A 14312-nucleotide genomic window follows, 5' to 3' on the forward strand; every position below is an offset into this window, starting at 1 on the left:
GACCGTTTGATGGAAGTACAGTTGCTCCATGCAATTGCGTAAAGGTTATAACGTGACTTCTTTTGCAATCGCTAGATGGCAGTATACAGTCGTGCTCAAACCTCCTGACGTTTGCAGATGTGTCCGCTTATCGGCGATAGCCAATAGCTGCGTTGCGACATATGGGCACACAGACTCACCGCATACTTGCCGCTCAGAAAGTCTCAAGATCAAATAACAAGTGCGCTAGGAAAATTGGTATGTTGTGGGGACCCTGCATGTATATATGATGAATGTTTAATGTTTTCTGAACACACAGAAACAAAAATCACATTTCTACTCCCAGTGGTTCCAATTTTATGGGTTAATACAGTAAAACCCCGATAAGACGCTGTTCAAGGGACCGCGTGTAAACCTCGTATTAATCGGGACCGCGTATAAGACGGTATACTAATTTTCACTTATATACAGTATCTACTAGCATTTTTCTTTGTTGAAATACATGATTCATGAAAGGTAATACAGCATTACTCCATTATGTAATTACTGTACTGTAGGTCAAATACATATACAATATGTACTGTACTTAATTCTTTCGAAAAAAGTCATTTGTAGTTTGCCGTGTGCGCGTTCTCCAAGACCTCATGTTTACCACACTACACTTTCCTGCGCTTACATCCTCCCAACGTCACAGCTGCAGTGATTGAGTCGCGATATTTTATTGTCGTCCTTAATGTTGATGATGGGATTCCTAATGAATCAGAAAGTTGTTTCTGATTAAGAGTACTGTTTTCATCGTACTTTCGTAAGATTTCCAATTTTTCCGACACAAAAAGCGTTTTTCATATAACACCCATTGTATTCACACTCATAGGCACTGCAGTGCACTAAAAGATAACAAACTGACTAGCAAAAAATTCCATTCACCTGGCTAAAATGTTTCATTGCTGAAAATTGCATGGAAAATATTCCACAAATATAGCGTATTATACGGGACTTCAGCGCTACAAACGGGGTATTTTATAAAGGCGTTATACAGTACATGAAATGCGCAGGCATATAATAACCGATATATTTGCAAGAATATGCTTTGACAGCATGGACATAATGCTATTTAGGGCCATGTCAATTCATTTATACAGAAAATTTCTGTTTCAAATTAAGCGTATCATTCAATTTATTTTATCACACTGCGCCTTTGTGTTATTCGACAACTTTATTAACACTAATAAAAGTAAAACTATTGCAAATACTGATATAAACTCAGCGAGTATGATTATTTACGTCTGACTCAACTAATCGTTGTATATTTTGGACTTTCAATTTCATTCGATGCAATCTGATGACATTTATTATTATTATTGTTATTATTATTATTATTATTATTATTATTATCATTATTATTATTATTATTATTATTATTATTATTATTATTATTATTATTATTATTATTATTATTATTATTAAGAACCTTCTGCACCTTCCTATCAAACCAATCTCAGGTAAAGGGTCGCGCTCCACAGTTTTAAAACTGCTGCCGCTGAGAGACAAGAGACGGGAAGTGTAGTTGTGACAACGTCGCGCTCGCATGTTACTGGCTCTCGCGAAACGTCAGGAGGTTTGAGAGCGAGTGTAGTGAAATTGATAAAAGTGGTTGCCTTAAAAGTCCATTAGATTGATCAATCTGATTATGTTATCGGGCGTTTTACTTGCCTTGAACATGTCGTCTTCAATTGGTCGTTCGTACATGTGCTTCGGTCTGCTGAGTGTTTCTAAGCGTGGTTCAAGTGCTACTAGGGAACGAGTAGACCGCTCCTGAAATTTAAAATGTTTCATTATTTTGTGTTCCAAATGTCAAAACCAAGACAAAACAATCTGAATGGATATAAGAATGGTTGTTACGAACATTGTGTTCAATGACATTCAAAGATATCTGACCTACGATTTTATGATCGTGTAAGCGAACTTTTTAAGACGGGATAAGTCGGAACCAAAGATATAAAAAATTGACAAACTTTAAAATAGTTCCGCTAGTTCTCAATAGGTGGCACATTATTGGGGCGATTAAAAAAGTGTCGGGGAAAATGATGATGGAGAATCAGCATTGTCATATAGAGACTAAACGGAGCGGAGCGCTCCACTATGACTCGTTGCGTGCTCCGGTGTTTCCACAGACATAAGCAAGTTCACTCGCTGCCCGCAGTAGTAAGCATGGCTGCATCTACAGCAGGAGCGCTGGAAGAAACGAGCTCAAGTTCCTTCTTTGACCCAAGCTGGGAGAACGTGTTTTTGTGCACAAAAGTGAGGAATAATGTACAGTGTCTAATTTGTAAACAGTTCCTGTCAATGAAAAGATTCAATGTGAAGCGTCATTACGAGAGAAAGCATCAAAATGATTACAAAAATATAGAAGGTGAGGAACGTGTTGATCTGGTAAAACGTATGAAATTGGAAAGTGATGAAGATGAATGCAACGTATTTAGTCATGCAGTTGTAAAATGTAGCTTTGAGTTGTCTCAGTTACTGGTAGCGCACTGTCGACCTTTCAGTGATGGTGAATTTCTCAAAGAGGGCATAACAATAGCAACAAAGAAATTGTGTCCGAATGAAATGAAAAAGTTTGAATCTGTGAGTCTTTCACGTAACACCATAGCAGATCGTGCATAAGAAATTGCATCTGATATAGAATGTCAACTTTTGAAACATATACAAAAGTTTCAATGTTTCTCTTTAGCTTTTGATGAGAGTGGCGACATAAGTGATACATTGCAGTTATTGTTGTATATTAGAGGAGTGGACAACGAATTTGTCGTATTGGAAGAATTCTTAGATCTGATATCATTAAAATATACCATAACAGGACAGGATATTTTTATCTCCATAGAAGAAACCATAAATTCAAAAGTACTATCATGGGAAAATTTGGTATCAGTTACTATAGACGGTGCTCCTGCACTAGTTGAGGAATCTAAGGGTTTTGTTGGCAGATTGAAAACTAAATTTGAGTCCATGGACATCGCCATGTCCACACCAAACCACTATCTTATTCACAGAGAAGCATTGTGCGCAAAAAACGTAAAATTAGCCAATGTGATGGAAATCGTTTCAAAAACAATCAGTTCCATAAGGACAAACGCTCTGAATCATAGACAATTCAAGGAATTTCTAGCGTCCTTAGAATTGCATCATACTGATATTCCATATTACTGTGAAGTTCGCTGGTTGAGCCGCAGCAGAGTGCTTTTAAGATTTTTCGAACTACGACAATACATTGTCTCATTTCTGAAAAACAAAAATAAATGTAGGTACTCTTCAAATCGAAGACCCGAAATGGATAGCAGATCTTGCTTTCCTAGCTGATCTTGCCGAGCACTTGAATAATTTGAATCTACGTCTTCAGGGTAAAATGCAATTGATTACAGTACAGATATGTGGAACTTAATTGTTCCATTTCGAAAGAAAATCTTCGTCTGGATTGATCAATTGAAGGAAGGAAATACTCTTCATTTCTGCAGACTAAGATCTGTCACTACAAAATAAACTTTTGTCACTGGACAATATGTTGCAGTATTATCTGATCTTCTTCAGGAATTTAGCAGACGATTTACAAACTTAGGCAGCCTTGACACTGAATTAGCTATATTCGAATCTCCACTCTCAGTAGATATCAAAACTGTGTGCGACCCTGCTGTACATTTGGAACTCATTGAACTTAAATGACATCGTCGCCTTTGTGAAATACTGAAGACAAATTCTATTGATATGGTGCAATTATACAAAGACTTTGATAAAACACAATTTCAACACTTACGTAGGAACGCCGCTAAATTTATTCTATGTTTGATAGCACTTATGTTTGCGAGCAGGGGTTTTCCGTGTTGAAACAGTTGAAAAACAAGAATAGAGAAAGACTTTCTGACATCAATCTGAAAAACAGCCTTCGAATTTGTTTGGCAAATAGCATCTCAACCAACATAAAAACATTAGTGGACAATAAAAAAGTCATGTTTCAAGCAGTAAGCACACAATTACTGGAAAGTGAATGAACAATGATAGTTTTCTGTGAGAATCAAGAGACCAATATTTCAGTTTTTTTATTAAAGTAGTATTTAAGAAGGTAATTTATGTCATTTGTTCCTAACCAAATGTTTACTATTGAAATTTTGAATACTGGTTAAATATGTATTTTGTGTTCTATTATTATTATTATTATTGATATATGAGCATCTGAAAATTTATTTGCTTAACAATATAGTCCTATTTGACTCCGATTTTAAAGCTTGGCTTTTTCTTCCTTATATAAGTTCATACTACCATTACGAAAAAGATCTAAAAACAGAAATCAAGCGGAATCTGATGTTCAGGATACACTGTTGAACAGACCCAAGCGGAGAACGTAAACAACGGAGCTCAGTCTCCGACTGCAGTCTCTAGCTCCACAACCGGTTTTGAAGCTTACAACTCTGACACTACTGATGGAGATTAAGCATAGATTATTGTTATAATTGACAATATCGGTGGTTTCCAGCTGAACCCAGTCAGCATAGGGAGATGAAATATTGAATTGTATAATGCGGGTATATTTATGTACATTGGGACATTGATTTTATTATCTTCGCCATCTATTCGTAGAAGTAATAAATAAAGAAGCCGCACTTACACTAACAAATTATCGATCACTATCAGGATTTCTGGACCAACTGCATCGATGGATTGACACATGGCCCGATAAATTGACATTGCTCCCAAAATAAATCCATGTGATTGAGTTTGCTCCAGCTTAGGAATTTGATGATTTGGTTGAATCCCTTTATAATCCAGTTCAGAATCAAATACAAGAAGATAGTAAGAAGAAGTATGTTATCAGTGCAGGATATATCGAGCCTAACGTTTGCTTAGAAAATAATACTCTTGAACTGTACTTACAGGAAGAGGCTCAGGTTGGAACACATTTTTCGGATGTACTATTTCTGACAACCGTTGTTTGTATTTTTCCCAGTACTCTATTGTCATTTTTTGATCCACAGGCTTACTTATCCATTTTTCTTGCTTCCTGAAATTGATAACGAGGGATATTATTGACAGAAATATTTTATCTGAAGGTTAAATTTAAATTCTTTCAGTAAAACTAATTTTTAAATGTAGGTATACAGGGTGGAAGTGAAATAACCTTGCAGATTTTCAGAGCGAATAGGTCATGTTATTTGTAACAGAAAACTATAATATCATATTGGTGGAAAGTTAATAGTTTTTTTTTTCCAAGTGTTTAACAACCTCTTATTGTGTAACTATTACAAGTAGGATCGTGATTGTTGTCCATATCGATAGGAAAACTAATAAAGAATAATTTATCCCTCTGGCGTACTTCAATATTGTGGACGGTTTTCGTGTAAATCTAAATAACTTTCGTCGATCACTATTATTTATTGGGACCATTGGTCCCAATATTATACTCCCAATTAATTACATGCAGTAGGACATTGTAAAGTTTTTACACTGAAATAATTTTCTTGCTGTATGTCAGTATAAATTAACATTAATATTAATAAACGATATAAATTAAGCTTAGAATTTAAATCATATATAGTTTATTTGGAAAACGTTGAGAGCAAGTATCGACAAGTTGGAAGCGTTACTGAAAGAAATTAAAAGTGTTGTTCACAAGCTGTGAAGCGACGATATTCTATTATGTCAGGTTTAAAGGTTTATTAATTTAAGTATATTAGCATAATATGGAAAATTTGCCATTATATATTTTTCCAGAACATTTTTTCGTCTTGCAAATACAGTAGTTGCTTTCTTCGTTCCTTACAACCTCAAGAGCCTCGTATTCCTCACTATATTCTATCACTTACCAGCTTATGAAATGAAAGTCGTAAAGTCGTCTAATCTTTGATGGCTGTGTTAGTACAGACTCCAAAACAACGCCATTGTCAAGTTCGTTTTTCCGTGAGAGTACTGAATAAGAAATAAGAGCTGGCAATATCATATTTGAGAACTTTACTAATCTGATCTAAACTGTCACAAGACTATTACCTCGACATGGCCTGATGAAAGCATTTCATTTTAAAATAATTACTGTTGGCTGAGAAAGACATTATAACAATTATGTTATATGATTCGTAATTTCTCTTCTTCGTTATCTGTGAACTCCTCACTTTATTTATCATAACTCATTCACAGACAGCCAAATCAGCACACGTACTGAAACTGCGTTACTAAAAAAAGCTGATATGCTGTAGCAGGTCTGTATAACCCTGTCGCGTTCCCCTCCAAGGCGACTCACTCCCTCCAGGTAGGGGAATAGAAAGTGCATATCGCACAGAGACTACTGCACAATGTGCAGGGTTTTGACATGCCTGGTATATACTAAATGACGTTCAGCTAAGAACAATAAATTAATTAGGCCCTATTATTTATATATTTCAACTTTTTGTTGTGAATTTTTTTAAAGTTGGAAGTCAGTTCTTTCCTTCCAGAATTCAGGTAATAGGACCGGAGTCAAAAGTTATATTGTTCGACGAAATCATGAAAAACACATTTGAAGGGGTTAGAAGCAAAGGAGTATAAGTGCACTTAAGTTATTTGTAAGAAAATATGGTTGAAAGTATATAAGATTTCGTAACTTTTGTGAAACTTTTTATTTAAATTTTAATGTGTGTGTTGTGATCAAATGTTTTAGTTTGCCTTGGATGCACTTAATTCATGTTGTTAGAAATGTCACTTGTACCCCTTTGCTTCTGATCACCTCATTGTTACGTATGAGTAAACAATGCTTAAAATTATGTTTTTATAGAAGAATATATAAAACGATTGCGATATATGTATAGCTATTTTATGTAAATTTGTCCAACATTTATTAGGGCCTACATATATTTACATTGTAATGTATAAACTATTGAAAATACGTTACTTTTAGAACAGGGATCATCAGCTCGGAGAGTTAGGATTCGGAGCAAGTTTGCTCGACAATGTTGAGGGGCGAGAGAAGTGTTCAGAGCAGTGAAGGGGAAGTAGTAACGTCATAGGCAATGAACTTCAGTTTTTATATGCATCCTCCTTTAGGTATATAAGATGCGTTCTAGAGTCGCTCTGTGAGAGATCGTCTCGCGTCAAGTAGGTACGTTTTACAAAGTACTGTATTTTGTTATTATGAATATTTATAAATTACAGGTTTGAATTTTTCACTTCCTGTTAATCTACCCCTTATCCATCATCGTACCTGTTTAATATTTTCAATTGTATGTTTTTTTTGGACGTCTTGATCTTATTACTATTATTTTTTGTAATAACTAAGTTTCTTCCATTTGTTAAAAATTTCCTTTTAACTCTTTTTGAAACCTAAGTTCTGAAAATGTATTATCTATTTTTGTATACTTAATATTTCCTTCTTTGTAATTAAATCTCAATTATGCTAGCCTTCAGTGATAATAATACCTCGCGCCTTATTGGTCTTCTATGAATGTTAAGTGTTAGTTTATTTAAAAGTGCATGCGCTTGTGTATTATACATTAATTTTGTACAAAATGGCTCATACTGTGAGAACATTGAGGTCATTATTTGTAAAATTAAAAGAGAAACCATTTTCAAGTTGCACGTATGAAGAGATCGACACCACATTTACATATTAAAATAGCGGATGGAGGAAGACAAAACAGAATTTTTCAATTGTCATGGTATAAGAAATATCCTCAGTTAACAGGGTGCTCTGAGACAAATAAATTATATTGTTTTACCTGTATTCTGTTTAGAGGTGAAAATGAGTGGTCATCTTCTTCTGGGGTCTGTGTCACAAAAAAAATGATAGAAAACCCTATAAACTAGTGTTGTCGATCGATCAAAATATTTAATCGATTAACTATTTGAATTTAATCGATTAATCAATAGATTAATCGAGTTTTGATCGAGTTGAAAAAATGTTTTAATATACTGTAATACATTATTGTTAAATTTAACTTGTGTTCGGTGATAAGCATAAGTATTAAATGTGTACACTGTATATATTGTATCGTTATATTACAAAACTATTTTAATTACTTATTAACATATTTATTATGAGGCTTATAATTTATTGTGTCAATTTCTTTGGGAATTTTTGAGACAAACATAAATAACAAAAACTATAAAGACTCACGTAGTTAATACTGCTTCATCCATGATTTTAAACATGTGAGTGTATTCACATGCTTCGAATTAAATTCCACTCTACGTTTCCTGCATCACTAAACACGAAAAAACTTTTTTTCTGTCAAGCAGTTCTTCACGTTTGTTCAATTTAAATACAAACGTTTCACCGAATTTACCTCTCAAATTCTCATATGACATAATGGAGTTTACACTTTTACAGACCACAGAAAACTGATTTGTTTTTTCTTTATCAAACTAAACACACAACCGTCATACACAAACTCAGTACAGAAACTGCAAGCACCTGCAAAAGTACAGCGGTCGAAACAGAAGACTGGCCCTTATTGTAATCCGAATTACCACATTTTAGAAAAAGAAGAAGATAGTTACGCTCTCACTTGCACACAGTGTAGACATGGCTATTTTATAAGGGATGAGGGGGACGAATCCCAGAAAAGTGTGTATTTCATATGCTAGGAACATGAGCTGACAACAAGGTGGAAGTTTTCTTGAAAAGCCATAAAACTTAATAAGAGTTTCGCATTGTGTTTCAACTTTCAATAGATTTAGATTAGGTCACTGTCCTCATATCTCCATCCCTTTCTGAAGTGTTTGTGCAAAGATTTTCTTTACGCTACCTGGAAATTTTAGTATGAGTTTGTATTAACAAAATAATAATTAATATCAACTACAATCAGTTATTCGATTAAATATTTTTGATAGATTAATCTTACTACAGAAATTGATCGATTAAATCCCACAACACTACTACTCGTATAAACATATGTTCTATAAAAATATACAAGGTAAGCAGATTTTTTCAGCATATCTAGTATTTAGTATTTAGTATTTAGCCAAAAAATAAGCGAACGTACAAGCCGACACGAGCGTCACACTTTACAATCCGCCATGACTTTAAAACCGAAACAAATTAATTTCAGCTCAGAATTCCAGTGGTTGCTAAGCACCTATTAAATAAATTCGTTTAGTGCTTGAGCCCCGGAGCATCCATGTAGTCGGTGCCTATACTACTTACAAGACATTATTGAGAACATTGACATGTGTACAATAGAAAAGATCTCGTTTGATAACTCGAGTCAAGGACCTCCCCGCTTAGTTCGTTTGCCTGGTGATTTGAACGTTCGGACATGGATTCAAATCCTGCTTGGGCTGACCTGGTTCGATTTCTTCCGAGGTTTATCTCAACTGTAAGTCGAATGTCAGATAATGTCATGGCGAATCCTTGGACTCCGTTCAAGAAATACAATCTCGCTATCACGAAGTCTTCGACGCCTGTTGTCCTCGTAATTGACACAGGGTCATTAAATAACCAATTAAAAAGCTTAACTAATTACCTTCAGAGAACATATTTTTCTTCACGATATGCTAACGTAATGAGACTTAAAGGGACACTCCGCAAAAATTACAATAACCTAACTTTTTTAACCACATTTTGAGAGCATCTTTACTATGTAAAGGACTAACAAAATCCAAATCTTGAACTCCCAAATGTTTTTGGTCTTTCATTTATTTTTTATATTTTTTAGAAATATTTTCAAATCCAAGATTTTATTTTTTCTATAATTAATTAAATAAATATTAATAAAATAAGCTAGCAGCACTTCTTACAAAATAAATGCACAGAAACATGCAGCTACGTCATAAATACATGCGGTAAAAATTTAATCCAGATTGATTAATATTTGGCATAAAAAAGTTGATGTTGAATCAAGAAAAATAAACTTACGGAAAAATGGATTTGAAAGTAAAATGAGTACCGATTTATGTAACACATACCTATTAAAAGTCTCCATCGCTACATTCATCTAGTAACTACAGGTAGAAAATTTAGAACGAAAAGTTACTATATTTGTAATCAGAAATTTGTAAAAAAAAATTCTTTGATGAAAAAATAGTTTTGACTGCTATTTAAATGCCACGTCCCCTTAAGACCTTAATTTAAAAAAAAACTTAAACATATTTGTAATCAGAATTGAACTAAACCCATTTGGGGTATGAAACTATACATATTCTAAAGAAATGAAATGGCCAATAAAATTTCTTTGGAAAATATTCAAGATTTTCAGTGAAGTTTCCTCCTAATTTATACATAGGCAAAAATAAATTTTAATATCGTGTTGTTGTTGTTGTTGTTTAGTCCGAAAACAAGTCTAAACCTCACAAGTGATACGAAGAAGGCACCACTTATGAGGCAACTAGGCCAAGAGATAATGGAGTAAGGTAATGCTGTCAAAAAGAATAATGTCGACGTTGTACCTTTTAAATGCGATACTGTGTGCAGAAGCTTTGGGAGCAACGAGAAGCTGTATCCTCTTGAAAGGTTTGGCTTTCAGAGCAGGTCCTTTTTGATATTTGCTTAAGAAGAATGCATATAAAATAACGCTCTATGTAATAAGTACATGTTATATACTTCATTGGGGAGATGAGTAGGTCAAGGATGCCCTTTGTCACTTATCTTGTTCAACACCTACTGGGAGAATTTAGTGAAGAACTGTTTTCAGAACATGGTAGGAGTGATAGTAAAAGAAAGGAGAATAAAGTGCATAAGATTTGATGATGATGATGATGATGATGATGATGATGATGATGATGATGATGATGATGATGATGATGACGATGATGATGATGATGATGATGATGATGATGATGATGATGATGATGATGATGATGATGATGATGATATGACGTTGTTAACAGAAAGGAGACGATACTGAGGCATATTTTTAGCTAAATGACAGCTGTGAGCAGTATGGGCTGGAGATAAATGTAAACAAGACGAAGACAATGGTTATAGGAAGAAAAATAAAGAAAATAAACGTGCGAATTCTAAATGAGGCAGGAGAGCAAGTGGACAGCTTCAAATACTTGGGGTGTCCTATGAACAGTAACATGAGCTGCTGCCAGGAAGTCAAAAGGAGGATAGCAATGGCTAATAGAAAAAAGAGCATCTTCTGCAGACTCTGGAAAAAGAACTAAGGAAGAGACTAGTGAAGTCCTTTGTGTGGAGTGTGGCATTGTATGGAGCAGAAACATGGGCATTATGACGAAGTGAAGAGAAACGACTAGAAGCTCTTGAAATGTGGATATAGAAAAGAATGGAGCTTGTGAAATGGAGATAGAATAAGAAAAGAAACTGTGTTGGAAAGAGTGGGTGAAGAAGGAATTATGCTGATACTGGTCAGGAAGAGGAAAAAAAATTGGCTGGGTTACTGACTGAGAAGAAACTGCCTACTGAAGGATGCACTAAAAGAAATGGTAAACGGGAGACGAGTTTGTGGCAGAAAAAGATATCAGATGTTAGACGACATTAAGATATATGGATCATATGAGGAAACAAAGAGGAAGGCAGAAAATAAGAAAGATTGGAGAAAGCTAGGTTTGCAGTGAAAGATCTGCCCTTGGACAGAACACTAAATGAATGGATAACAATAATAATAATAATAATAATAATAATAATAATAATAATAAAAATAATAATAAAAATAATAATAATAATAATAATAATAATAATAATAATAATAATAAAATTTAGCTTCCCGTTCGGTCGACATTTCAAGAAAGAACACAAATTTTCAATTATTAAAACGAGACACGCAATATTCTGAATGATTTTGAGCAAGGTGTTAGGTGATTACAATAAATAAATAAATATTCTGCAGGGATAATTTTCAGTCTCTTGTGTTCTGTACAGGGTGGAAGTGAAATAACCTTGCAGATTGAAATGGACGATAGGGTACACTGAAATGAATGGAAAACCTATATCACGTTTTGTGATTAACTGCACTGTTAATTGGAAAGTTAAATTTGAAATTTCAGCAATCCGAAAACATCGCCGCTAACACACTCTTCTCGTGATACAGATGTAAGAGGTCAACAAACTCGGTGTGTCTCGCTAGATGAGCTGTTCTCTGACATTGTGTTGCAAGCAATTCGCTTCGGTCAGTGGCTTTAAATTAGAGGTTTTTAAAATTAAATTTACACAAAAACCGTCCGCACTACAGAAATATGCAAGAGGGATAAATTATACTTTATTAGTTTTCCTATCAGCATGATCAAAAATCACGATCCTAATCGCAATAGTTACTGAATAAGAGATTGTCATATATTTTAGAGAAATAAACATTTTTGCTGAAAAAATATTAACTTTCCACCAATATGATATTACAGATTTTTGTGACATACAACATAAGCTATTCGCTCTGAAAATCTGCAAGGTTATTTCACTTCCACTCTCTATATAATATTTTTTTTTATTTTTTTATGATTATGCGTTGTTTTTTTTTTATATCTACTTACTCCATCAAGTTCTAAATTAGGAATATATTATTTCTTCATATTATTATCCCGAAGTACTCTGAAGTTTGGAACAAAGAGGAGCTTCATGTGTTGCTTCTGGGTTAAACGCCCGCGGGATAGATTTCTACAACGCTTTGCTCTTGGCATTTCTTGTCTAGAAAGAAAAAAGAACAATAGCGTAATATATTAGTTCAAGATTCATCGCTGATAAGATAATGCGGTTAAAATCCAACCAGGAAAAGACAGTATAGGTGATTTATCAATTTCAGCGTATTTTGACAGCAGATTATAAATTTGAAGCTGTAGACAGTTTTGCCTACTTAGGCTCGCTAATAAACATAGTCTATATAATAATGATTGCTCAGAATAAACTAAGAAACGTATATTTGAGACCAACAATTATTATTATTATTATTATTATTATTATTATTATTATTATTATTATTATTATTATTATTATTATGGACTTGGAAAACAATTAAAAGCATATTTGCTAACAAATAACCTGTTAGTGTTCAGAACTATTTTTGTTTTAGTTGCCACTGAGCACTAGAGAGATCATTTTTATAGCGTTTAAAATCTGGCTCACAGTGAATAAAATATCATCTGACATATGAAAAGCAATCCGCACAATTTTTCATACTGTAGTGCTCACAACATTGTAGGACAGTGGTCGTCAGCAGCTGGTAACGAGTAAGGTGTGTATCGAAATATGCACCGTCGCGCACAAGGGAGAGGGAGAAAGCATACCCGCCAGCAGCCATGGATGCACGCTAGTGCATCTCTTATCCGCGGGTAAGAGAAGCTACCCCGAGGATGCACTGTGCTGATGATCGCTGCTGTAGGATATAGTGCTACTCGCAATAAAGCCATTATCATGAACTAGCTTTGAAATATTAGGGATTAGAGAACAGTGGTTAGGGGCGGGTTAGGGACGACCCTTCAGCATGTCGGTCAGAGTGAGGCCTATTTTTTTTTTCTCTCACTGTTATTTACAGTCTCTTTAACATCTTTGGTCATATCGCGAGTTAATCTTTTGGGTGAAATCCGAAGGCCTGTGTACTATTGTTGAGACTGGTTCTATCGTTGTGAACTAGATGGCGACTATATATGTATTACTGATTTGTTATGAATATGATTTCGGTGATGAATGAGGCCGGTGATGTTGAGAGATGTTGTGTCCGAATTTCCTGGCATTTGCCTTACGGTTGAGGGAAAACCCTGAAAAACCCTAACCAGGAAATTCAACCCAACCGGGAATCGCACCCGGGCCCTCTGCGTAAGAGACCAGTATGCTGATCCCTACGCCACAGAGATGGTCAGTGAGGCCTATTGTGTACCCCGCATTATAGGAGGAATGAGGATGAGGTGTACCAGCCCACCGGCCGCAGAGATCTCTCACCCCCTCACCAAATGGACTTCCTACACCCCCCCCCCCCGCCTTAAGTTCATACCGCCAAGGTAGCCAAGCAGCACAGAATTCATCGCAACAGCCTTTCCAAGGTGTCGAAATGCCCTTGGAAGTGCTCTTAAGAAATGAATCCTCGCAGAGATATTGCGAAAGGTTTGGAACCCAGAGACGGTTTCGGAGAGGACTCCCCTTCCTGCAAGCGGACGAAGACATGCGTCATGACCTGAATATGCCTATGGAATGAGATCTTGAAGATGAATGATATAATATGAAATCTAAATTCTTTTTCTTTAGGGAAGAGGAAGAAGATTCCAACCCGACATTTGTCTAAGTAACTGTGGAAAATTGCAGAAAAACCCTAACCTGATAATCATCCAAAGCGGGAATTGAACCCGCGTCCAACTCCGAACCGGCAGGCAAGCGCCTCAGTCGGTGGACAGACAGACAGACAGACAGATCGGAGTCCCACACTTCACTT

This window comes from Periplaneta americana, chromosome 1 (assembly GCF_040183065.1).
Source record: "Periplaneta americana isolate PAMFEO1 chromosome 1, P.americana_PAMFEO1_priV1, whole genome shotgun sequence".
Taxonomy (NCBI): domain Eukaryota; kingdom Metazoa; phylum Arthropoda; class Insecta; order Blattodea; family Blattidae; genus Periplaneta; species Periplaneta americana.